This window comes from Spermophilus citellus, assembly GCF_964194105.1.
Source record: "Spermophilus citellus genome assembly, chromosome: 7".
Taxonomy (NCBI): Eukaryota; Metazoa; Chordata; class Mammalia; order Rodentia; family Sciuridae; genus Spermophilus; species Spermophilus citellus.
The window spans coordinates 120,694,336-120,721,121 of NC_138188.1; the positions used below are offsets into that span (position 1 = coordinate 120,694,336).

At 46.0% G+C, this 26,786-nt stretch overlaps 1 pseudogene across 1 annotated transcript in view; it reads right to left on the minus strand.

The window, feature by feature from the left end:
* Window positions 1-5,623: 5,623 nt before the first annotated feature.
* The window catches only part of LOC308653393 (splicing factor 3B subunit 4-like), a 110,526-nt pseudogene continuing 89,363 nt past the window's right edge, over window positions 5,624-26,786 (minus strand). The window contains exons 4-6 of the transcript in view: window positions 19,654-19,818; window positions 15,529-15,856; window positions 5,624-5,770 (exon numbers count right to left, since the gene is read on the minus strand). The product of the transcript in view is annotated as a splicing factor 3B subunit 4-like (transcript). The remainder of the gene's footprint in view (window positions 5,771-15,528; window positions 15,857-19,653; window positions 19,819-26,786) is intronic.

Below are 26,786 nucleotides of genomic sequence, written 5' to 3' on the forward strand. Positions count from 1 at the left end.
CAGGGACTTCCCTGATCACATGCCTGTCTTCCATGCTCCTCCACTCAGTCCTTGCTGAGTGCAGAGTCTAATTATCTACACACATCTCTCTTCTTCTGTAGACTCTGAATTCCTGGAGATCAAGGACTGTCTATATATCACAGGGTAGATATTCATTGCTAAATGAGCAGTTATCACGCACCTCATATGGGTCAGTATTGTATAGTGTTAGTACAGATGGGCTAAGAAGAGAAAGAAGAGTTGTCTTGAACTTAAGATCCTTATCAAGCACCAGAGATTCCCCAAGGCATCTTAGGGAGACAGGCTCCCCATCCTCCCAATTTTACTGTATCCTCACTGAAAGCAAAAAGTTGCTTATATGAAGAAACATTGGTCAGCTATGGAATCCAAGGAAAGATGAGTCTTGGGGACAAATGTGGGTGAGTGGGTGAATGTGTCTAAATTCTGTCCCTGGAGGAGGAAGCCTTGGTCACTACCTTCTAATTTCACTGTCCTGTGGCAGGAACAAGCAGGAGTCACACCACTGTGGCTGGATCCCATGTCCTGCTGTCAGTGTGGGAGTCTTCTAGTCCCTCATTCTGAGCACACGCTGCTCCACCACCCCGCTGATTCTGATTACACTTCAAAGTAACATGACTGCTGTTGCTCAAGGTCTCTGTTCTTATGTTAGTGGGAACAAAAGTTGTACCACTCAGCCTCAGCTCCACTAAAATTCAGGAAACAAAGGTTGGTGAATAAAATAGGTTTATTCAAAGCTGGCCTTGAGGAAGCAGAGATCTTTTTGTGAGACAAAAGGCAGGAATATACATATAATAAATTTAGCTAGGTTGTGCTAGTCAGAAACACAGGACAGTCTCAGTTTCCCTGGTGCCTGCCTGGGTCAGGGGGCAGCACCCCTCCCCATCCTGCCTCTATCTAGTTAGTGGGAGGAAAGTCCAGAGGCAGAACAGAAGATATCAGGAATTTGATTCTAATTTTAAAGGGGCTCTGATTCCCTAGCATAATTATTATTCGTAAATTACTGACTTGAATGGGCTCATCTTCCTTGTGCTGACAATGGACATTTTCTGGGCTCACAGGATGAAGGTCAGGTTTGGACTGGAACAATTTCACCAGAGCAATGGAAGACAGTCTGTGAGAAGTCATGGGACACAAACAGCATCCCCAGGAGGTGACATGTCAGTGAACCTGTGTCATGGATGAGAGTCGTTGTATCTTGTTTTATTTATTTATTTATTTTGACAGGCAGCCTGTTATGATTATCCATGCTGAACCACCCAGATTCAAATTCTGGTTTTACCACTTACTAGCTGTGTTACTTAATCTTTCTGGCCCTCAACTTCCTCATCTTAAATTAGAATAGTCAAGCACTCACCTATTGAGCATCATTTTCTCTACACCCTTAAACCCATTCAGTCCTTGTAGCAATTTTCAGCTGGCACATGCAGGAGGATGAACGTGTTGGGATGCTAATGTCCCTGGGATATCCCCAAACCACAGTGGTGAGAGCTAGAGGATACATCATCTTCACCCCTCAGTGGGACAACACTGAGGCATGCTCTACACCGTCTCCATGAGATTCCCCCCAGGACTGAGGCCCTGCTGCACATACTGGTAATCATCTTAATGACAGACTCACTGGTTTCCTTCCTTGCCCCAGCTCATCCCAGAGTCACCTCCCAAATGCCGTCCTCACAATCAAATCCTTCTTTGGAAGAGCTTTTAGGGGAATGCAATCCAGGACATCCACCTTAAAGGTGAGGAAATTAAAGCTCAGAAAGATGAAGCACTTGCCCCAAGGTCACAGGAATCTCAGTGACAGAGCCCACATTCAAGCCTGGCCAGCTCATTCTCCACCAGCGGCCTTATGTTCAGGATTCCATTGCCTCTCCCTCCAGTTTTGTATCACAGATGGGGATCATGCGCCCCCACCCACATCTGGCCCCAGCTGCTGCTTTAATTCAGCACTAGCCTGCCATTGCTGCTAGCACCTCCCACCAGCAAAGCTCCCATCAGCACGGGGCAGATCTGGTCCTTCAGATGTTCCCAGCCACTCGGTGGAGTCAGTACTCACGTGGGCCAGCTTATTTCTGGTACAATTTCATTTTCTGCCTTTGTGTAGACACTGGCCTAGAGCTCCCTGTTTTTAAGCAAAAAAGGTTGATATTTTAATGAGCTTAAATATGAGTTTTTCAAAAACTCAGGAAGGCAGATGATACCATGAGGAGCAAAACCCCCAGGGTGCTATTAGCAATTTGGCATTTCCATTTCCAATGGGAATGTTAATGGCACAGGGAAAGGGAGTGAGAAGGGAAATCGCATGGAAATGGAAGGTGATCCTCAGGGTTATACAAAATTACATATAAGAGGAAAGGAGGGGTAAGAGAAGAATAATACAAGTGGAAGAAATGATTTACAGTAGAGGGGGTAGAGAGAGAAAAGGGGAGGGGAGGTGAGGGGAGGGGAAGGGGGATAATAGAGAATAGGATAGACAGCAGAATACATCAGACACTAGAATGGCAATATGTAAATCAATGGAAGTGTAACTGATGTGATACAGCAATCTGTATACGGGGTAAAAATGGGAGTTCATAACCCACTTGAATCAAACTGTGAAATATGATATATTAAGAACTATGTAATGTTTTGAACGACCAACAATAAAAAAAAAGGAACGAATATGTAAAAAAAAAAAAAGAAATTGTAACTGTAGAAACTGAGAGGTGTGAACTTCAACACAGGAACAAATGCAAATACCCCACCAGAGCCTGTTGTGTGCACAAGTCACTGTTGGCTTCTCCTTGCCACTACAGTTCTAATCTGATTACAGGGAACACCAAGAGGCTGGATAAGATCATACATTATTTGAACTGCTGGGCATTGAGACTATCTAGCCCCTCGTCCTACTTTACAGATGATGGAACTGCTGGCTGGAGAGCATGCAAACTGATCACAAAGCCCATCCAGGAGAAACCCAGTAGTGAGACCCAGGTCCCTCTGCTCCCAGACAAGTCCTCTCCCTCCTAACCCCCTCCCAGCCTCTCTCTTCTGTCACACTGACTCTGTATTCCTATCTCCGAGCCTCAGTTTCCCCTCTGTAAAATGGGAATTTGAAATAATTCCTAGATTTCGAAGTTGTAGGAATTAAACGAGCCAGTTTACACCAGTTCCTTGCTTCCTACACGGCAAGTGTTACCCAAATGTGGGGAAGTAGAAAGGTAAGACGGAGCTTGTCTAAGAGACAAAGCTGGTGGGAATCCTTGCTTCCCACCTGCATAGCTGAGTCCCAGTTTCTATAAGATGGAGTAATTCTGTCTTCTACATTAAGTTGATATAAAATTTAAATGAGATGTTTCACTGTAAAATTCCTTGCCATTAAAATATAGATATTAATTCTGTCTCATATACTCCCTACTTTTTCAGGCAAGCACTGAAATCGGACACTTGGGAATACTGCTGGAAATAGAAGAATGTTTTTGTAACAGGAATTGGCTCAAATTAAATGAAAGGGCCTTTCCTTTTCTAAAAGTGTCTGTCATTTCCAAAGGTGTTAGAAAAAGCAATCAACATTGTGAATAGGCAGAAATGACTTCCCATGAGGTTGACAGGATGTCAAGGGGCTGTCAGGATGAAAGCCTGTTGCTCCAGTGTTCAAAGCAAGCAGGCTGGGCTATTTATGGGATCCTTATTTATTTATGTAAAGGAAACACTCCAGGTTTGCCATCTTTATATCCAAGAGCAGAGCAGATTAGCTTGGCAGGGGTGCTCTGTAAAGGGAATGATTGATCTCACTCCTCAAAGCGAGGCAGTGGATTCTGCTAAGGCTCTATTCAGGCCCGGTTGTACCAGAAAGAGACTCCTGCCCTCGAGCTGGTTTCCTCAGAGCTGCACATGTGGAGGTGAGCTTACCATTCCATTGCCCAGGTGGCCACAAACTGTGGGAGCAGCAGTGCTGAATGACAAAGACAGAAATTTACCTTTTCTCTGGATTCTCCAAGTGGTGGCCTGGTGAAGGATACAATGGGAGAGCATATCTCTGGGGTCCCTTCCATGGGGATGTCATCCTCCTCAATTTGTGTACTTGTACGCTGGATTCTAAAGTCACTAACATCACACACACACATGTACACCCCCACACACACACTTCAGCACTTACTAGGTGATTCTCTATATTTGGGCCGAGCAAGTCTGCATATTGCTCACAAAGTTTGGAATGCTCTAAGTGGCCACTGTTGCCACCTATTCCAACCTGAATGTCGGGGCAGGGATAAAGCTTATTCAGCCTCTAAATTATCCCCATCTCAAAGGCAGAATGGACAACTGGGTAGTCAGGTTTTATTTTATTTATGTACTAAGTGTCTTTGTATTTGCTATGCAAAAAAAAAATCCTCCATCTTTGACTGGAGCAAGGAACTGATTATATGGGGCAGAAGGAGCTGGGATGTAAGCCTCCTTGTTTTAAGGGATCTTGAAACTATTCCACTCCCCTTTGGAGTGTGCCCCTAGATGGGTGATCTTATATGGTTTCCCCTTATATTTCATTCATTTCCACCATCTCACTTTGTCACTTGGTTAGGGGGAGCCAAGTTTCTAGTAATATAAAAGGGGATAATGCAGTTGAACACTGTGGAGTTGGTGAACTTTAAAATAATCTGCATTCAGTGCCTGTGTTAGAGTCTTCCTTTTCTTCAAGCCTGGGCTCCTGTGAATACACATGGTGGCATTTGGAGCCTAGCACTCAAGAGCCCCATGTGAGGGATGCACCCAGATGAATTCACTTATAGAAAGTCACTTCTGAGCAGCTGGAAGAAGGATCTGGATTCACATCCAGGACAGTTTGTATTTGCTGAGCACACATTCTCTACTAAATACTTCGGTAGGCATTTTATGTAGATTATGTCATTTATTTCGTATGCACCCATCCCGATAAATAGGAATCATTCTCTCCAATTAATAGAAGAGCAAGCCGATGCTCAGAGAGATTAATTCACCCAAAGTTACAAATGTGTAAAAGTGGCAGAGCCAGAATCCTTATCCAAGCCTTCTGAATTCAGAATACGACTCTTCTGCTCCATGGATATACAGCTTAGTATATTTTAAGGAAACTATTTTGTCTAGACTTCAATTACCTTATCCAAAAACATGGTTATAATAAAAGCACCTACCATTCAGGGTTGCTGAGAACAAAGAATGAGATTATTACTCCTAACACATAGGATCAATGGGTGGGAGCCAAAAGCAAGGAGCCCAAATTCACACTGAACAAGTTTTTCTACAACCTGGTGCTGATATCCAGGGTTGTTTGGCTGTCAGCACTCAGATCTCTCCAGGAGAGGGGGACTCAGAATAGACCCTGACCCAGGAGAGCACCAATATTGAGAAAGAGGTCCTATTAGGCACAGCATGGAGCCCTTAGTTCAGCCAGGTGACCGCTATTTCTGCCTCTTGTTCCCCCAAGCTAAGCCCTGCCCAGCCTTGCTGCCCAGCATAGGGGAGGACCCTGTTTGTACGGCCTGTGTGTGTGCTGCCAGCGGAGTGGGTGGTGGGGGGTCGCTCTAGCGAGAATGCTACTGAGAACAGATGGGGCTTTCCGAGCTGTTTGAAGGTGGCAGCTTGATGTATATTAACTGGCAAACTGCTCATCGTGCAGGGGCGGTCCGGAAGAAGGACTGCAGTTCTGAGTGGGCGACTGGGGACCACGGAGGGAAGTTGGCAAGCTGTAAGGCACGATGTGGGCGGAGGCGAGGGCAGAGCTGTAGGCCGGGTGTGCCTGGGAGGTGAGAAGGTGAGACAGCTCCTCCAGAGCAGGCCTGGCCCTGACTTTTCGCTAAACGAAGCATATTGAACAACATTTGCTTAACTTGTCACCTAGAAACAACACCCTGGGAGCCTAGAATCGGTATGGTGCTGCAGGAGACATTACGACTCTTCTGCTCCAAGCTGCAGACCAGGAAACTGAGGCCTGGAAACCCGTCTAGCTCCTGGTCAGGGTGAAAGTCAGTCTTCCTACAAATTCAAGTATTTGGACTTTTTCCCCCCCCAATTTTAAAAGTATGATGATAGACACAAATGGAGTTTTGAAAGAAAATTAAACAATCATCCAATACCCTAATTGTGATCATTTTTTGCTTTCATTTTTAGGCTTTTAAAAAATGTATATATTTACACAGCTTTAACCATAGATGAGAGAAAATCCTGTTTTCACATTTAATAGCATGATATTTTTTCAAGCTTCAGTCTTCAGAGCTGTCACAAAACACCATGTTCCATTGTTGAACAGTAATTCAATGTTGAATGACAAAATTGAAACATGAAATGTGACCAGGTCTGAATTTAGTCAAGACTCCCTCCGCGACAGTTTCCTGTCTGTCTGATGTCCCTCTTGTCCTGTCAGGACAGACTATATTTTGCAAAAAGATAATTTGCAGCCAGAATAAGAAACAGGACAGGACAGGAAATTGGGTTTGCCTGAACCCCCCACATTACTGGATGTTTGTGTTCTGCAGAACACAAACATCTCATCTCTGGTGCACATTGAAATCACCTCAAGAGCTTTTTAAAAAATGTTGATATTCAGACCTAGCACACTGAGATTCTGACTTAGTTGTACTCGGAGGGAACGCAGGAGTAGATTTTTTTTTTTCAAAGCTTTATAGGATCCTGATATGTATCTTGATCTAAAGGGCCAGTTTCTTAGAAAGATGCTCACATAGAAGATAGAGGCAGATGACTTAGAATCATGTCCTACAACAGAGTAGAGATTTTTTTTTATCATCTGCCTAGTATGACAGCTGCAATTTGCATAGAACATACTTTAAATTACTTGGAAGAATATTAAAAATAATGGGAGGGTTGTTAGTAGGAAGGGAATGGAGGGGAGCTGAGGGGGATTGGGGGGTACGTTATAAATGGGCACACAGTGAATAGAAGATTTATTCCTGGCCCACCAGAAGAACTTGTGGTGGCTTTCTGATTAAAATTTTATAATAATGAAGAGAACTGTTTTGGCATTGTCTGGTACAGCAAGTATTTGCAGCATGGGTCTCGGCCAAGCCTGTAGTGGACAAGCCTGGATTCTTCCCATGGGCTGGAGACTTTCTTCCCACAGCCTGTAGGAGAATCCAGGGAATCAGAAAGGTATGCTCTCAGCACCAAAGGCACCAGGTTCACAAATGTCTGTCTGTTGTTAGTGAACAGGGAGTGATGCTCATTTCTACCCTCTTTTATCTCTCTTCACCAAATGAGCTTTTAACACTGCCTCTAGTTCTCCTCCCTCCAGGTTTGGTAGGCTTTGCCAAGGTTGATTTGGCACATTCAACTTCACTGGCCAGGCTGGGGATGTGGCTCAAGTGGTAGTGAGCTCACCTGGCATGCGCAGGGTGCTGGGTTCGATCCTCAGCACCACATAAAAATAAAGGTATTGTGAACTTCACTGGCCAATACCATGTGTTGTGGGGTACCTTTCATTCTCTGTGTCTGGATCTTCTTGAGCCTACCTATCTGCCTTAAGGGACTGAAGAAGAAAAGGAAATCAATTCAATTCAGCAGACATTATCTGAGCATGTGTTCTGTACCATGAACAGTGACTGATACCAGAGCCACATAGACACAATTTAAAAAAAAAAAAAATCCTTGTCCTTCCTAAGCGTGTTGTGAGGTAGACTGTGCTGGGGCCCCTTGATAGGCAACAGGGACTGTGAAGCACACGGGAGAGAACAATTCATTTTACCCCAGCACTTGGGAATCTCCTTACTGTGGAAGGAGAATTTGTCCTGTACTTAGAAGTTGTTCCAGAAATCAATTACTGGGTAACAGATGACTCAAAACTTAGTGGCTTAAACAATTTATTATACTATCTCAGAGTCCTTTGGGTCAGTTGGTAGTTCTTACTTGGAATCTTCCAAGGAGCTGCAGTCAGGTTGCAGCTGTGGCTGGAGTCATCTGAAAGTCAGATGGGCTGGACCTCCAAATGGTTTTGTTACTCACGTGTCTGGCACCTCATCTAGGGTGGTTTGAACAGTTTCGGCTCGTAAGGTATCTCTCTCTAGGTGGCCTCTTCACTTGTTTAGTTGGGCTTCCTCACAGCATGGAAAACTCAGGATAGTCAAATGGCTCCTTGCATGATAAGTGTCTTCTCTAGAATATGCATTCTGAGAGGCCAAGAGGAAAACTGCAAGGTTTTTTATGATCTACCCTGGGGAGGTATGCAATGTCTCTTCTGCTGCATTCTATTGGTCTTCCCAGATTTGACTGGAAGGAGATTACATGAAGGCATAAAGATCAGGAAACGTGGTTTTGTGGGCAGGTTCTTTGGAACCATGCTTCCCCAGATGGACGGGATTTCCACATCCAAGATGGGGGTAGGGGGGAAGATGTTATGAGCAAAGCATGGATGTATATCCAAAATAAAGAGCAGCTTTAGTTTTGATCTTTTAGATCGAAATGGAAAATAAGACCAGAAAGGTAGGTGGTGATCAGGCCTTGGAGAAATGGGGATTTTCTTTTATAGGCCTTAGGGAATCACTGCTTGTTGCAAGGCTGAAAAAATCCACACAATTAGATCAGTACTTTGTTCTGAGCACATATGCAGGAGTGTAGAGGATGACTTGGTGGATGGGAGTCGAGATACCTCTCAGAAAACATATACATCAGGGCTGGGGACATAGCTCAGAAAACATATACAACAATAGGGCTGGGGACATAGCTCAGAGTGCTTGGCTTGCATGCATACGGCCCTGGGTTCAATCCCCAGTGCCAAAAAAAAAAAAAAAAAATTGAATGAGAAAACATATACAACAGGCAAGGTGAGAGAGCTGAGGATTCCATGGAGGGCAGGGCGATGGGACTGGGTGGGACAAGGAGAGAGGATAGACACAATAATGGCTCAGAAACAAAATTAACAGGAGGCAGCAGAGAGGGCAGCATGAGTAGAACATGAGACTGGCAATGAGGCCAGAGGTGGGGTACTCAGGGGAGAAGCCTGAGGCTGCAATAAAGCAGCCACGTTCAGATTCATGAGCTCATGGATGGCAGGAAGAGGCCTTAGAAGGGATGGGCCATCAAAAAAGCATGGTTTCTCTCTGGACATAAGAATTTCCTAGAGTGTTCATTAAAAACAAAGTTATCTGACATTGAGAGTCTGATTCTGCTGGCCTGAGGCTGTGATGCTGGTCCTTGGGCCACACTTTGAGGACAATTTATATAGATAATGAAGATTATTGTAGTTAGTACATTGGGAAAAGGCTACATTAAGTCTGGAGGAGTGAGCGGACGAGTCAGGGTAGGATCCGGAGAATCCCATGGTTGACAGGTCAATGAGACAGAAGTCCCTAAGAAGGAAAGAGCAGGCATGTGCTGTGCAGTGCAAGGAGGTTAAGTGAGACTGAGAACATCCTCCAGGTTTTTTTTCATGAAGTCTTCTGTGAACTTGAGGTAGAAGAAATCATAGTGCAAGAGACCAAGAAGTGACTGCATGACAGTCTCTGAAAGTGCTGGGCATAGAAGAAGGAAATGACCATGCCACCGAAGGGTTGAAGGGGGCCTGAAGAGGGAAGAGAAGGTGGAGAATGAGAGAGATGAGCAAGGGAAAGAGGGAAGACAGCAGTAGAACACTGTGATTAAACCAGGGACTTTTCTGTCCATATTTCTTCTATTTCTGATTGCTCCTACTGGCTGTGCACCTTTGAACTAGTGACTTAATCTTGCTGAACTTCAGTTCTTCCATCTGTGCAGTGCAGATAACAACACCCACCCTTCTGGACTATAGTGGGAATCATGGCACTCAGCTTTAGTTCCTGCCACTACTGCTGATTACCATGATGCTGGATGCAGCAACAGAGGAAATGAAACAAATAGTAATAATTAATAACTGATACTAGGAAAACAAAGGGTTTTTCAAAAATATATTATAAAAATTTAAAAGATAAAGTAGAGAGACTCATATAATGAATGTTCATCCACCCACCCATCACTCAGATTTAATAAATCATAATATTTTGTTAACACTTACTTCATCCATTTTTTATTATTGTTATTGCTAAAGTATTTAAAAACAAATCCCAGCTCTCCTATCATTTGCCCTTTTTTGGGAGGCAGGTACTTGGGATTGAACTCAGGGGCACTCCACCACTGAACCACATCCCCAGCCCTGTTTTGTATTTTATTTAGAGACAGGGTCTCACTGAGTTGCTTAGCACCTTGCTTTTGCTGAGGCTGGCTTTGAACTCACCATCCTCCTGCCTCAGCCCCGAGCCGCTGGGATTACAGGTGTGCGCCACCACCTCCAGCTTCATTTCACCCTTTTACATCTAAAAAATATGATTTTGAAATCATTGCTTACATAACCACAGTGGCATTACACACCTGATAAATAATAATGACCCCTTTGGTAGCAATTAATTTCTAGTTCATAATCAAGTTTCTCTAGTTGTGTAAAAATGATTTAATCCGAGACCCAAAATACTGCATTGGGTTCTTACCTGTTGAAATCCCTTAATCTGGAACTGTCCCTATTCTCTTTTTCCATTGGATTATTGGAAAAACGAAATGGATTAGTGGCTAGGCAGAAAAACAATCACATTCTGGATTTGCCTGGTTTCTTCCCCACAGTGTCACTTAACTTGTTTGTCTATGCTTTGAAATTCCTTTAGCTAGAGATCAACTTGAAAGTCCTGATCAGGACCAGCTTTGGGATGGTCAAGTACAAATCACAGCGGTGCTTTGTGTCCCATGTGGCAATGATTGCAACCTTGGCCACTCATGACCATCAGCTGGGGACACCTTTAAACTATCTCTACACCCAGGTTACACTCCAGGCCTTTTAAAGTATGATCAGTAGGGGCGGATCCCAGACATCAACGATGTGAATCCTCCCTTAGGTGATTCCGATGCTGATGGCATGCCATGCGGTGTATATTTCACCTCATCAGGAGGTCCCTAATGTCGGTTGTCCCATTTTCAGTGACTTTGATAACAGCATCAAGTTTAGGTACTAAAGTTATCTAGATAAGGTACTGGCCACGTCATCTATCCGCATAAAGTTCCCTACCAACATTCAATATGATTGTATCTTCTACTGAGGATTTTCATCTAACCCAAATGGAACTGAAAAAAAAAAAATGAGTTTCTAACTCTTCATCCCATTCTCGTTTTTTAGCAAGAATTCTTCCATAAAAAAGAATTTTCCCTTATCTTCTATTTGGTTACTGTGTGATACAATCCAGGCAAAGCAAGATAAATGCTTAATTTCTTCCGAGGGGCTTATCTTCCCCCAGTAGAAGGATCACATCCTTTTCTGAGAGCAGTGAAGGAAGGAAGCAGTTGAAGAGGCAGGCCTTCTAGGAGGTATGGGAGGAGGTGGAGCTTTGTACTGCCAGATGAGGTCAGCACCCTCAGTGAGTGAGGTCAGCAGGAAGGAAGTAGAAGTGTGGAGAGAGTGCTTTTGGGGATGAGGCAGGCAGTTAATTATCAAAGAAAGGAGGAGTGCTGAGTGGCCCAAGGTCCAGCTGGGACTAGAGTGTGAATTCATGTTGGAACTGGAAGTGACAAATTTCTGTAGCCATGTTTAGCAGCAGAAGAGGATTTTCCCAGCCTGGCTAGTGTTGGAGCTAGTGAGGTGGGTACTGAAGGACAAATGGGTGAGGGAATCAAGGACACAGGTTGCAGGGGCACTGCGATTTCTCTGTCCGTTTGGGTGGTTCCCCTGCCCAGAACACTCTCCTTTCCAGGCCAACTCCTGCTCATCCTTCAGGTGTCATGTCCTGACTCTCATGTCTGGCCGAGCAGCCCCATTTCTGCACTCACAAGGTCCCCTCCTCTGGCCCTAGAAAAGCTTATATCATCAAGAGTACAATTGTTTGGTTGTGTCTCTTATTAGCCTGTAAGTTCTGGTTGAAGCCAGTTAAAGTCCATGAGAGAAACAATGTGAGCTTTGAAGACAGGAGAGTAGAGAAGGCAGTGGTCACAGAAAGGAGTATTTATAGAACATCACCAAAACATTGCTATTGATCTTGGAAACTGAGAGACATCGTCATCATAAACCCACAGGCTCAAGTTTTCCAAACACAGGTTAGATGGCACCAGCCCCACGCACCAGCCTCATTAGGCGTTCTCAACACATTCGGAATAGAACTTCAAATCCTCACTCTGCCTCACGAGGAGCTCCATGACGTGCCACCATTAATGCTCTCATTCTCTGCTCGTGAGTCAGTGGCTCCTTGTTCTTTCTGTCCGTCTGCACATGGGCTCACCACAGAGCCTTGCTGTTGTGCTTCCTCTTCCTGGAGCACCCCTTCCCCAGGTAGTAGCCCATGTCTCCCCTTGTCTTCCTCAGGTCTCTGCTATTGCATGTTCTCAGACTCCCTCCCTGACCTCCCCCTGCTTGTTACCCTTCCCGCTCTCTTCTTCATGGGCTCACAGTCACTTGGCACCCAAGCTGTTATTTGTCAACTGTCTGATCCCCACCTGATGTCATTGCCATCACAGTGGGAACTTCTTCTTGTCCACCACTGTGTTTTCAGCACCTAGAACAGTGCCTGATTTGTGGCATCCACCATACATGTGTGTTATTGTGCAGAACTAGTGCCTTTGAAGGACAAAGGAATAGAAGCATGAGTAGATGAATGCTTGCCTATACTTGCTGTACTCCTTGTGCACCACAGGATGAAGCACTGAACCCCAGACAGGGCAGTGCTGGGAGCAGCACCAGCGAGGTTCCATCCTCGGCACTGAGAACAGGGCTAGTGATTTGTCACAGGTGAACTGCAAACACAGGAGTCATGGCAATGTGTGGGAGCCATGTGAAGTGGCTGTGGCACTCACGGTGGTCAGACCTAGTGGCATGTATTCAGCTAGCACATGCTGAGCCCCTCCTGTGGTCTGGGCACTAAGGCAAACACAGAGACGCCTGGAGGAATAGGACATAAGCCCTCTCCTCAAGCAGAGGACAGAACAGAGGTGCAGCCTGAGAGATAGACAGGTCAAATGAGGTGTGCTGGAGCTGGAGGGTCGTGAGGTTTAGGATGACAGACTGAAGAAACCCAGATCCTGGCTCTGCCACCACCTGGTTGAGTGATCTCAAGCAAATAACTTACCCCATGTCTTATTTTTCCTCTCTGTAAACAGAAATAATTATAATACCTGTCTCCTAGGATTGTGAAACCTAAATGAATGTGTGTATGCATACATATGTACACATACCTTAGAATACTACTTGGTACCTAGCCTACCATATAAATGTTGGCTGGTAGCCGGCCATGGTGGCACAGGCCTGTAATCCTAGCAACTCAGGAGGCTATGGCAGGAGGATTGCATGTTTGAGGCCTGCCTGGGAAACTTAGCAAGATACTGTCTCAACATAATAAAAAGGACTGGGGGTGTTGCTCAAGGGTAGAGCGCTCCTGGGTTCAACCCCCAGGATTGAAATAAACAAAGTAAATGTTAGCTAGTTTTTATTATTGTGAGTAGTGTATACTTGGAGAGTGTGGGGGCTCAAAGCCAGGAGGGGGCAGTGCTCCTGGAGTGCAGGAGGGGGCACAGAGGGCCCACAGAGCAGAGTCCCTAGAGTGGAAGACTGAGAGATGAGTGACTTTCTTGCAGGGAAGAGGGACGGCATGAGGAAAGTGAGGGAAGCTTCCAGAGTACTTGATCACATAGGGAACATGAGTTCAGAGGAGATAAGGGTGTGACAAAATGTCCCTGGTAGGAGCAGAGGGTCTGGTCAGAGCCGAGCATAAGACTGAGAAACTGCTCTGGGAGACCTGGGTCCTGATGTGGCAGGTTTCAGCCTGTCCAGTGAAGTGGCCACAGGATGGCTCCATGACCACAGAATAACACCAGAGCCTTCTGCAGGCTGATTGTTTATTTTTCTTTCTTTCTGTTTTTTTTTTTTTTTAAGGAAGAAATACAATTTGCTGGTGCTGAAGAAGACATCAGTTTTGTTCCGTGGGCTGCGTGAGTCATCCAGGAACAAGGTTGGAGATGTAAGGACATTCTCCCCAGCCTTCTGTGTGTCACTTCAAGCCTGCGCAGGCTGGTCATTCATGCCTTCAGGCAGCTCAGACTTCCCTGTGTGGAAAGATCCAGTGCTGGGCCCCTCTGAGCTGAAGGTCCTAGACCTCCAGGATCCATACCAAACCCAACCCCATTTTTGCAAGCCTCAAAAAAGGCAGAGGGAACCTGCCTGCCTCCTCCCATTCTATTATAGGATTTTGGAGACAGGCGGGTGTGTGTTTCCTCCTTGGCTATGCTTCTTCTTGTGTGACTCAGTCACCTCCCTGACTCATCCGATCATCAAGTTTCTCATCTGAACTTGAGGTGCAGGACTCCAAGGAGATAGCGCGACATCTGGGGCAGATATTTGCAGAAGATCTGCTCAGCAAATCTTTCTTCTGCCTTTCCCTATAGGAGTGGAACTTGGAAAATACAAAGTCTCTTTGATGTCCTTTCTTGAAGTCCCCAGACCTGCCCCTTCCCTTCTCTGAACCCAGTATGGAAACTTTAAAAAGAGATGTTTAAACTGAATTCTCTCAAAGTACTTGATCCTCTTCCAGGACCGATAGTCTAAAATTCTTTGACTGAGAACAAACTTGCCTTGAGCCATCATTCCTCCTTAGAGGCCTTGAGGTGACATGAGGGATGTGTTTGTGCTCAGCTAGTTAGAGAGTTGAGTGGATTATTAATGGTGCATAACTGAGTAATGGCTTCCATCAGGTGCTAAATTAATCTGAGTTGCTGATTTCAGTGGATGGAAGTGCTATTTGGATTGACAGCCAGGTTACTGTTTAGGGTTGAACTCAGGAGTAGGCTGAGGGAGGGACTAGAATGGGTGGCCCCTCTCCAGCCTGCTATCAGGCTTCATCAGCCCCCTGTGGGAAGAAGAGGGGAGGATATTTGCTCTGTCTTGGAGCAGGCAGTTTGTACCTGTCTGGAAGTAGAAGCAGAGAAAAATCCCTCCATGCCTGAGCTGCTTGATAAAATATCAGTGTTCTGTCAGGACCAGGAAAACTTCATCTGTAAGAAGCAGGCAGCCTGGCTTCATGGAAAAGGCACATATTTTTGGACTGGGAATCTTGTCCCACTTCTGCCTCCTTCTGGCCGTGGGTGGGTGAGTTATTTAACCTTTCAGAACCACTGTTCCTTCATCTGTCAAGTAGGGGCCATAGTAATCTTACACCTCACAGAGGTCTCTGGATTATGTGAGTTAAGGGGAACATCCTGCACATAGTAGGTGCTCATCAAACGACCAGTGTACTAAGCCTTTCTCGAGCCCTCTTTGGTTGGAAAAAATCTCCTCTCGGTATTTCCATAGCAGTCACTCCTTGGCATGGTGGAGGCTCAGAACTACTCATGGATCTGCCTTCATTTCCTTTCAAACTGGAAGCTTCTAAGGATTAATGATGGCTTTGAATCCACATTTATCCCCTAGTGTGCCTGGCACAGAGTAGGTGTTCAATTAAAGAATCCTGAATTAAATGGAGGGCTGACTCCAAGAGAAGAAACAGAGCATCGGTCCTTGCCAGCCTCCCTCACCAGCCTAGCTTCCTGGCTCCTGCCGTCCAGACAGGTGCCAGTGAGAGGGTGTGAATGTGCAGGCTTGGCCCTCAGGACTGAATCTGCTGTGAGGACCCAAAACTGGGCAGGGGGACTGAGGCAGGTCTGCCATGAACTGCCTGGAGGCTTATCTTCTGTCTCTTTGAGAGTAAACCTTGAGGTCAGATATCCAGCTTGCAGACCCCATTTAGGCCAAAGTGGCTCTCCCCGTTCGTCATCCATAATGGAAGCCTCCAGCAGAACATCACAGTTAATTGCAAATAAGGGTGAGTCACACAAAGCAGCCTGAAAGGAGCTGGCACTCACTCTGAAAGGACAAAGAGACCAGCCAGAAGTCTGCAGAGGACTAGCTCTGGTATCCGGGGAGCCGCGGGGGCACACGGGGAGGAGGGCAGAGAGCGGTCGTCACATCCTCCCTGATCCCTGATGTGCCATGAGGCCACACAGAGGTGATCAGTCTGGAAATGTCTTATATGATTATCTTTTCCAATTTCAAAAGCACGAAACGAGTACAAATAACATAATAGCCATCTGTACACATGATTAATTCTTATGATAGTTCTGTGGAGGGACAGAGAGCAGCCTCATTGTAGATGTGAACATGGAGAACTGGGAAGTTTGTGGCTCACTAAAAATCACTGTGGCAGCTCTGTGATGGGAAGCCAGAACCTTCTGCCACAGAGCCTGTGTTCTCTCCCTGATCCACGGCAGGAATGGTCTCTTCACGTGTGACACCCTTCAGCAAAGAGGTGCTCACTGCCTCCCAAGCGTAAGCTCAGCTGATGTCCAGCTCCTACATACATCAGGCACTGTTCAAGGCCTTTACTAATATTAACTCATGAGCCCTTCCAAATACCCCGGGAAGATGGTACTGTTATTTCTTTCCCTGTCAAGTGAGAACAGAGGGGACCACTGACTTGTCGAGGTCACACAACTAACTGTTAGGTGAGAGAGCTGGACTATTAGCCTGGTGGCTGCCTCCTGAGGCTGGGCTCCTATCAGCTCCCACAGGGAGCCCTTCACTGCTACACTGCTGTGTAAGGACTTTTCCTACTCGGATGCAAATCTATTGCCCTGGACTGTTGCACACTGGTTTCAGTTGTGTCCTCAGGTGCAAAAACAATTCCAGTCCTTCTTGGATGTAACAGAGCTTCAGATCACTGTCTACTCCCCTCTTTCCCTTCACCTGGATCTTCTCTTCCTTCAGTTCTGATTTCCCTCTGCCTTCTGGTGTCAAGGGACCTCAGTGAGGGGCAGAACTGATCTTGAAATTAATCTCTAGATCCAATGAGCTTATTGGGAGTCTCATCTCCCCTTTGACTCTTGAGTCATTGAAAATCTCAGGTCATGTTTGGCTGGTCATGGTGAGGCCCATGGCCCCCACCGCCTGCTTGTGCTCTCAGCTGTTAGCAGTTAGCAGTGCCCTGCTCCCACTGTCTCTGCTCCAGAGAGGTTAGCTGAGCCTGAGCACAAGGCTCAGCTGGGGGCCAGGCTCTTCCTACTCCTCCTATTGTCTGGGTGCCCTCTAGGAGCTCTCTCCTAGATGAGGCTGAATGAGAGCAGAGCAATGAGCCACAGCGCGGCCCAGCATGTGGTTTGTTGGCAATTGGAGCGAAACTCCCCCTCATCTCAGAGCTGCCCAGGGGAAAGGCGGAGGCCACCAGGTGCTATAAAGGTACCACTCATGGGAATGATGGGAGTGAGTGGTGAGCTGTCTGAGCTGGTGTCTCAGCACTGGCTTGAATGTGGTGCATCAAGCTGTCTTCTCTCAGCCCACCACCAAGTAGCAATGTTTTGAGGGAGAATAGAGGAAGCAACAGAAAAGTTCTTTGGCTTCTTGGTCCCCTGATGGTTTTCTTTCTTATTGTTTATTTATAAAAAAAAAAATCAAAATAAGCCAGGGAAGGGGGTCATCCTTGGTTTTGGCCAAGTCCTAAAATGGGATCTAAGGAAAAAAGGAAATGTATTAGAAGTTATCAGAGAGCTCATGGAAGAGCTTCAAGGTCTGTGAGAGCTTGGAAACAGTTGGGAGCCAGGGTAGGAGGGAACAGACAGTCAGGTCTTGCTCCTTCCAATTTGGCATCCTGCGTTATTGGGCTCAACCTTTAATATCCCAGGGCAGAGTGTGATTGGTTAGGCTTATATCACATGCCCACTTCCCTGGCAGTACCATAGTGACAAAGGAGGATTCAGGGAAGGGAGTCTCCAGGAACCACCCAGTTTCTATATTTGAGGAAAAGATATACCCATCTGCCACACATGGGTCTACACACAACAGGGGGGTGGGAGAGAGAGAGATCTCTAAAAGGAAACTGGGCTGTTTTTAAGCAGGAAAAGAATGCTGGATAGCCAAAGAAAATGTTCCTCCCACAAAACCCTGGAGCTCAAATAATTCATAATTTAAAAAGAAAAATAAAAGAAAAACTAGGAACCTCCTTCTTTGAAGACAAGGAAAGTTGGTATTCAGAGAATATAGTCATCTCTCCTCCCTGGAGGGGATCGGAAGATTTATTTTTTTTTCATCCCATCCTGGGGAAAACTAGACGATAATTTCCAGTGCAACAAAGAAAAGGTCCAAACAGATAGAGGTGCCTTAAAGGTTCAAATTCAAAGTTGACATCCTGCTTCAGTTGTTTGATCCAAAGTGACATAGCAAGATACCCTGGAAAAGTACTCTAGTGAGAATAAATAAGATGAGGGTATAGAGCCCTAAGTGCAAGAGATATTTAGGTCTCCCTGTTAGTTATTGTGTTTCCAAGATGTCTAGTCTACAGTACATCCTGATAAGAGATGTTCTTGTTTGGGATTTATGGAAATACATGACAGTTCTGGAGAGTTAAGTTCAGAGATAATTTCTAGGGTATAAGAAAGAGGGCAAGCTCCAGCCAAGAGTCAAAGAAAAGCAATGTTGGTCCATAGGGAGTGGCTAGCATTGGTCATCTGGAGCCATCACTTTTGTGGATTCTTTCTATTTATATATTATTAGGTTTCCCTGAAGGGACACTGTGAATAACACACATCCACAAGGGAGGGGGGTCAGTTGGATAAGCAACTGGACCCACTGGACCAGAGCCTGACACAAAAAGGGAAGTCCTATCGGGGAAGTATACCACGGGGTAAGGATCCACCATCCCTTCCTTCTGGTGGAGTCAGCCCATGCCTCCACCACGGGGCACCATGCACTCCTTGTGGTCCGTTAGCATGCTGGATGGCACGCCGGATCTTATTTGGGGAGAGCCAGGCAGAGCATTGATAATCAGTCCTTGACCATAAACAGATATATAGAAGCGGAGACCCAGAGCCATCAGGAAGGGCTGTAAAAGTTGAGAACTGGTGATTTTCATTTTGACTGGGAAGTATACACACACATGTTCAGACTACTCGTGCACCATGGGCCTGCTCCCGTGAATGCCCACCAACATATCCTACTTGCATCACCTTCTCACACACCAATCAGATGATCATCTCTCTGAAGACCTTAGCACAGTGCTTGCTCCTTGGCTAGCCATTCTGAGTGATGGAAATGCCTGCTGTAAGTTCTGCTCTCTGACTCTAGTTCTACCCTATAACATCCCCTAATTATGACCTATTCTGCTTCCACAGATAGACATATGTAAACCAGGTGCCCCCAGAGCTTCTTTCTCCCTGATAAAAACAGTTGGAAAGTTTTCCAAATCCCTGAGCTGATCCTGGCCTCCCTTTCCAGGCCTCAGACTGTGCCAGCAAAGGCAGCCTGCATTATGACATTACTCCTGCTTATCCAGCCTAGAAGTTTTTGGAAACTGAGTATCTCATTCTTCCTTCAGTCCTGGTGACCTGTGGGTCAGGGCTCACTTTTGGTTATCCCAAGCTCAGGTCAAGTCTATGTTTTGACCAGCTCTGCCCTTGAGGTGGCAGCAATGCAAGGGCCTGCCCTCAAAGGTCCCACCTCACCCAGGACTGGGCGTGATTATGAGCTGTGAGCTGTGGGATGCCAGGGTTGGTTCCTGCTGCTCTTGATCTCTGTCCTTCAGTAGCCCCAACAGCCCATACCACAAGACCCAGCCCAGAGGCAGAAAAGCAGAGGTGCTAGCTGTTTACTCCTGATGTTTGTCTAACACCCACCTGAGTGGGAGGGAGTCTCCCCTGAGCCTGGAGTCGTGACAGGCTTTGTGCAGCCTTGCGTAGCTCTGCACGGAAAGGGCTGTCATTTCATCCTTTGTCAGGGCCACCAGCAGGGTGGGGATGTGGGCAGGAGTGACTGTGCCTTGGGCAGGAGCCACAAAGGAGCTGCAAGGCCCACCCGAACAAGTTGGATGCTCTTTGTGCCTCCCACCCTCCTCAGGCTGAGAAAAGAGTCCAGAGGCAGAGGAGGCCCCACAGGAGGGACAGGGCTTCAATCTTCAGCTGGGGACAGGCCCCCAGCTCCAATCGGTCCCATTGTCCCAGGAAACTGTGGGAGGCATAGAGGCTCTTGTGGGAGCTATAATCTGCATTTCATTTTATGGATTTATACTGGCTTTGTTCATTTCCTTTTGTTTCCCCAGAGTTACTTTTGGTGGAAATGGTTCTTTTGAATATTTTTCAATAACACTAAAGACAGAAAATGAGTCCATCCCCCACCCCTGTTCTATCTAGATGATTCCTAAGACTGGAAAGTTTGGGCAAAGACACTTCCCCCAAGCAGAGGTGGGGGCTAGAGGAGAGCCGAAGGCAGAAAACGGAAGGGTGAGGGTTACAGAGCCCCTTCTAAGGGCCAGGCTCTCTCCTGTACATAATCAGATTTAATTCTCACTGCAGATCTACAGGTGAGCTGGGTCCTTCCCACTTTGTTTTTTCAGACAAGGAAACAAAAGGCTGAGAGAAATTAAGCCACTTGGCATAAGACTGGAATTCAAGCCTGACTCTAAAGACTCTCTCCCTTCCATGGAATGTGGAGACTCAAAGGGAGAAGTCTCCCACCTGCCAGCCCACACTGGACTCCCTCAGGATCCTTTCTTTGATCACCCCTTAAGGGTTTGTATGTTTGGAATCTATGAGCCAATCCACTCCCAGGTGTGTAAATGAGCATCCTCCAAGGTAAGGCATGTCAAAGAGAGAGGGGAGAATTAAAACAGAATTTGAAGGCCCAACCCACCCAGCCATAGACCCTTTGGTTGGGCTCTGTTCTCAGCATTTCCACATGTTGGAAAGGCTTCAGTTAGCATGTTCTGACTCAGCTAGAGATTTATTTCCAGGTTCATCTGCTGGAAGGAAGAAGAGGCCCAAGAACCCTTTGCAGGTGGAAAATAAAAAAGCCAATGGCCCAGGCATTCTGTGTCTGTCTGCTCAGCCAAGCAGCAGCCAAGTGGTCTGAGTATGTGGGACTCAAAAAATGACACAGTCCTGAGAGGTCAGAACTGAAAGGCCTCTAGGGTTACCCCATCTAACCTCCTTATGTAAACACCTGGGGGAAATTAAGGGATTTGCCCAAGTCACACAGCTTGGTTCCCTTAGCCAGCTCCTGATTCAAAGCCGAGTACTCTGTCCTTTCCTCAATGACTTTCCCTGAGCTGTGGGGGAGTCACAGCAGGTTTCAGCTCAGAATCTTCAAAGAGGGTTGAGGAATCCACATTTTACCTCCCAGGCAATTCTTAGGCCCATTAAAATTGGGCCCCCTTGCTAAGCCAGGCAAACGAAGTTGAACAACATTCAATTGAATCGAGTGTTTAACTAGGCAGAGCAAAGGACACCACTGCTTGACTTTGTCCACCTGCCCCTGGTCCCACTTTGAGTAGGCGGGGTGAGGTACACAAAATTGAAGCACAAGGGAGACCTTTGGAGGGGTCTGTACTGTGGGCAACACTGTCTCTGCTCAGCCCACTTCACTTCCTAAGTCACCTGTCTGAAAACCTGAAGGTTGTCCCTCTGCGCTCTAAGTGTTTTCATGATGGAAGGGCAGAGGTTGGGGGTAAACTACCCAAGCACTGGGTTGCAGGTCTGGCTCTGATAATATCTGGAACTCTGTAGAAATAAGACCTGTCCCCACCCTGGGCTCATTTTTTCCCAGTATAATGAAAAGATGGCAGGAAGGCCCTCTCATTTGACAGCTCTAAGACTAATTGACGATAGATGTGTGTTAGTTAGTTGGTGTCTTCTACCCACTTGTACAGGATGGGGTACACATATGTGCTTCCTAGGGATTTACTATCAGAGACATTGATTTGGAGGCTTGAGCAGGACTTGGGGTAGTTTATTTTGGTTAGGGACTGACTCAGGCAGGGGCCATAGGCAGAAAGGGAAGAAAAGGTATTCACCTGGGAGATCCCATACTTGTTTTGACCAGCTGACTTCAAGCAGTGTCTCCTAACTTTACCTTCTCACTTGACACAGCCCCGTAGACCAGCAGAAATATCCACCCAGCAGAAATGAAATGTGCTGTTGGAGCTGGCAAGAGGGAGGGGGTGTGGGGGACGTCAGTGAGAGGTGTGGACGGGGAGGGAGGAAACCAGCCTTCCTCAGAACTGGGTTGGCTTCAGAGACACACACAGGGGCCATTCTGATTTTAAAATAGTCACTACATTTGGGGGTATATTGTGTGAAAGAACATGGAAGAAAGTAATTAGTTAGAGGTGATTGTGGGAAAGATAGGGGTGGCTTCCTGAAAGCATTAGCTCAACGTGAGGCAATGTGAGAAGGGAATTGAAGGATTTATCTGGCTCTGAGTTCAGTCTGCCAGTGGGGCTGGCTTGGAGTCCTTCTAGTAGATGCCTAGAGCCTGCATCTACAGGATCTTGTCTGGCACTTGGTGGGCCTCAAGGCTCAGTCTGTGAGCACTGACTTGGATTCTAGGACTGGGGGAGCTTTCCCAGTGCTGGGCTTTATGTGGGGGCAGCTAGTTGTTGGAATCAGGGCAATATCAGATGCTCATTGACCTCTCCTGCAGCCACACAGATGCTATCTCTCTGTTCTGTGTCTCCTAGGTTTAAGGGAGGGCCAGGTAATGCAAAACTATTCTAATTCCCCTCTTCAATGCATCGTCTCTTATTTCTGTGCTATACCCAGGTGCTGTAATCTCTTTTCTGGTTTCCTTAGCTCTTGTGAAGGTCTTTTTCATGCTTGGATAGTTGCTCAAATTGATGTTTCTGCAGGGGGGACAAGTGCTGGAAAGTCCTATTCTACCATTTTGCTGATGCCCTGATCCACATAATACCACCAGCCTGTGTCTAGAATGTAAGATAAAGACCTCACTGTTCACTGAGATGGGTAGCTCATGTCCAGGTACCTGGGAGTCAGTGATAACAAACTGTAATCCCCTGGAGCTCACACACATCTCTGAACCAAAGTCCTCACCAAAGAAGGACTCCTAGAGATCCCTGTGTATACCAAAGAAACATCCTGTGCCACCATTAACCCAGTAAGGTACCAATGCTGCACTCATAGCCAATGGGTGTTGAGTCCCCAATATCCTTAATGACTACCTCATTAATTATTATTCTACCTTAAAGCCCTGCAGTCACAGGTTCCATGGTACCAATGGTTAATACATTACATGCTTCCATCCATGGTTGATAAATAGTGTTTATGCAGAGATACTTAAGTCCCAAAACCTACATCTAGTAATCTTGGATCCCTTCCCAGCTGGAGGGGTCTCCAAAGACATTGCTAAAGCCCTTTCTGATTGCTTGATTGAATTAGCTTCCCCCAAATCCTCCTAGACACTGTCTTTGAATTCCCCAGGTATCTAAAGGACCAATCTATACCTTGCATACACCTAGCAAGGGAATCCTCAGGCAGGTACCTATGGGAGTTATTTTGGTATTGGTCATTCTGTTGGCTCATAAACCAGCCTGCTGCAGTTCTCATCCCTATATGTCCTCTGGCAAAAATGGACTGGACCCTGGTTCCTGGTGCTCAGCCAGTCCCTGAGAGTGACCCTCCCAAACATCAGTCATTGTTCCCTGGAGTCCTCGAATGGCAGACCATTGTACAAACCGCAACCTCAGAAAGATTTGGAAAAGAAGGAGGGTGTCCTGATCCTTATATCCACAGGGTTTTTCTATTGGACAGAATAAAAACCCATTCACCCTAGCTCAGCAAAGAGGATTTTTTGTTTTTATAAAGCTCCATGCAGAAGATTAAGGGAAACCTCAAGGAAATCTAGAAGTAGGAACCATGTTAAGGTTGGCTTTCATAATTCTGGCTTGGATGCAAGGCAACTCTAGTTTCTGAGAAGCCAGTCAAGGAATCTTCCCTCTGATTTAGGATTGCAACATCAACACTCATAGAGGCTGCAACAGTGCCGACATGCATTGGGCAGGTAATGAGAGTGTGAAGCTGAACAGGTGGAGCGTAACAAGAGCATGTGGTGGAGGCTGGTGGATGGAAAACACATGGTCCCTGCAACAGCACCCAGCATCAGCTGATTCCAGCCACATAGACACCAAGTTACAGCACGCAGAGCTTTTTAAAAGATGCCAAAGAGCTAGGGTTGTATGCAAAATCTCCAGAGTTTTAAAGATTTTTAACAGATTTCCAAGTCACAGAATGCTACGTGGGCTGGATACGACAAGTCTTATTCCAAGACTGCTGTGATGTGCCTTTTCAGTTGTTCCACTATTGACCTTACCTGTCCTCTACCAACTGGTGAATTCTTTCTTTAGTTCCTAATCTGTTTCCTAAGAAAAGTAAACTAATTGGTCTGGCTCATCCTTTTGGATCGGACCAGGCCAGGCCATGACTGGTTGCTTTTAGGTTGGGGGTCTTACTCTGCCTAGTCCAATCAGCCCTGGCCAACAGGCAAGAGGGAATGTTGGGGCAAATTGTGGTCTCTCAATCAGCAGGCCCAGGATCAGATCAGTTCCCCTTCACACAGGCTGTAGTCGAGCTGGCCCAGCAAACATGTCTAATACTGTATGTTATCCCAATGCCCAAATGTTCCAAAGAAACAGGATGGATGGATGGATGGATGGATGGATGGATGGATGGATGGATGGAGTGTTTATAATACAAAATACGTATTATAATGTTGAGAGAGAGAAAGAGAGATGTTAAGGAATTGCCGTATGGGATTATGAGGGCTAGAGGTCCAAAATTGACAGGGCAGGCTGGCAGTAAAGGCAGGAATTAATGTTACGGTCTTCAAGCAGAATTTCTTCTCTGGTAAACCTCAGTTTTTGCTTTAAGGCCTTCTTATTGAAAAAGCCTCCCACACACTTTTAAGGATCACCTCCTTGACTCAAAGTTATATGATTATAGATATTAACCTTTTCAATCAAATACCTTCATAGCAACATCTAGATTAGTGTTTGGTTTAACACATGAGTACTATAACTGAGCCGCTGCGTTGATCCATGAAACTAGCCATCAAATAGCCCTATTGTGTAGATATTGCTTCTCCTGTTTTCCAGATAAAGAGATTGAGGCTAAAAGAGGTCAAGTAAGCTTTCACAGCACAAGGATGTTGTGTGTCAGACCCAGGCGCTGAACTTAGCTCTGTCTCACTCTAAAGCCCAACTCTGAACTGCTTTTCAGTTAGATCAAAAGTCTGAGTACGTCTGATGTGACATTTGTAGACATTATACAAGAAGGGATTTGGTGAGGTATTTTGGCTTCCCTCTGAACTTTGCTTTTGCTTTTCCTCTTTTTCTTTCCTTTTCTCCCATTATCCACTGCATTTCTCCTGGACTCCATACCAAACTGGTAAAGTGACTCTTTAACCTCCTAATAACGTGATAAAAATGATTTAAAGGACTCTCTTCCTCTCTTAATAAAGCTTCCTCCCTGTCCATTAGAAAGGAGAGGAAGAGTGAAAGAAAGCAGGTCAGCATTTCGAGCTTTTCAAGCTGCTTTTCTTTTTTATTTATTTATTTATTTATTTTTATGGGGTGCTAAGGATCGAACCCAGGGCCTTGCACATGCTAGGTGAGCGCTCTACCGCTGAGCTACAACCCCAGCCCCCCAAGCTGCTTTTCAATAAAGGAAAGAGGCAGGGAAAACTCCAGAGATGGGCATGAATTGTACTAAAGAAATTTCCTTTGGGAGAAAAGTTGATGTTTCCCAGAAAGGGTTCGTTTATTTATTTAACCAGCCTGCTAGAGCATCTTCAACAAGAGAAGATTTTGAGTTAGAGTGGCCCTGAAGTCTAGTGTTTACAGTACTAATAATGACATTGATGATGTGAGACTTTCCACACGGGTACACACTGCATGTCAGGGCTGAAAAGGCTCATGCTCAGGCAGCCATGGCAGGCTCTCTTCACTCCAGGACTTTGTCCCAATGTCCCGTGCGAGTTCGGGGCAGGCATGCTAAGAGAACTCTCTGTTGCCTTTGGAAAAGGATCATGATAATTTCTTTTCTTTTCTGTTCTTTTTTTTGGGGGGGGGGGCTGGGGATTAAACCCAGGGTTGCTGTACCACTGACCTACATCCCCAGTCCTTTTTCTTTCTTATCTTGAGACAGGTCCTCACTAAGTTGCTGTGGCTGGCCTCAAACTTGCAAGCCTTTTGCCTCAGCCTTCTGAGTTGCTGTGATTACAGGAGTGCAACACCATGCCTAACTTGATACATTCTTGAGTCATAAAAATTCCTAGAGTGTTAAGAGTCAGAAGGATCCTCCACCCAACCCCTTTATTTTATGTTAGGAAACTGAGGCTGGAGAGAGGTGATTTGCCACCATGCCACAACTAGGAACTATATCTCAGGGCAGCCTGGTCTCTCCTGTAAAATTCTCCCCTCAGAGCTGCTTTTGAGCTGAGAGAGAGAGAGAGAGAGAGAGAGAGAGAGAGAGAAAGTGCACCCAGTCTCCAGGGGTGAGCAGCAGGGTTCTATAAAAAGGATAATGTGTGTATTTATTCTGCCTCCTGTTATCTTTGGCATGGCTTTGCATGCCAATCCTTAACCCTTTGCAGAGCTCAGGGCAGCATCTCCACAGAGGATTCCAGTCTGAGCAATAGGCAAAGGGCAAGGGCAAGCACTTGGAAGAGTAGGAGGCATAGAAAGTTCCTGAGTGAGCGTACAGAAGGGGATACCTCAGAGGGGAGAGGAGAGGGAGCTGGAGGGAGAACTGGGGGGTGAGGAAACGTCTTTCAGGGCTTCCCTACCAGTGGAATCACACTTTTGACAAATTTTCCTTTTATGTCTGTGAAGGGGATTTCAAGATGGACTCAAGTGGTTGCTAAGGCAACAGTGTTAACAGTCGTCATTGCCATGGAAACCCTTTCGGTGGCATAATATAAATATTTTCCTTAAGAATGAAATGGGGAGTTGAGTGGGCGATGT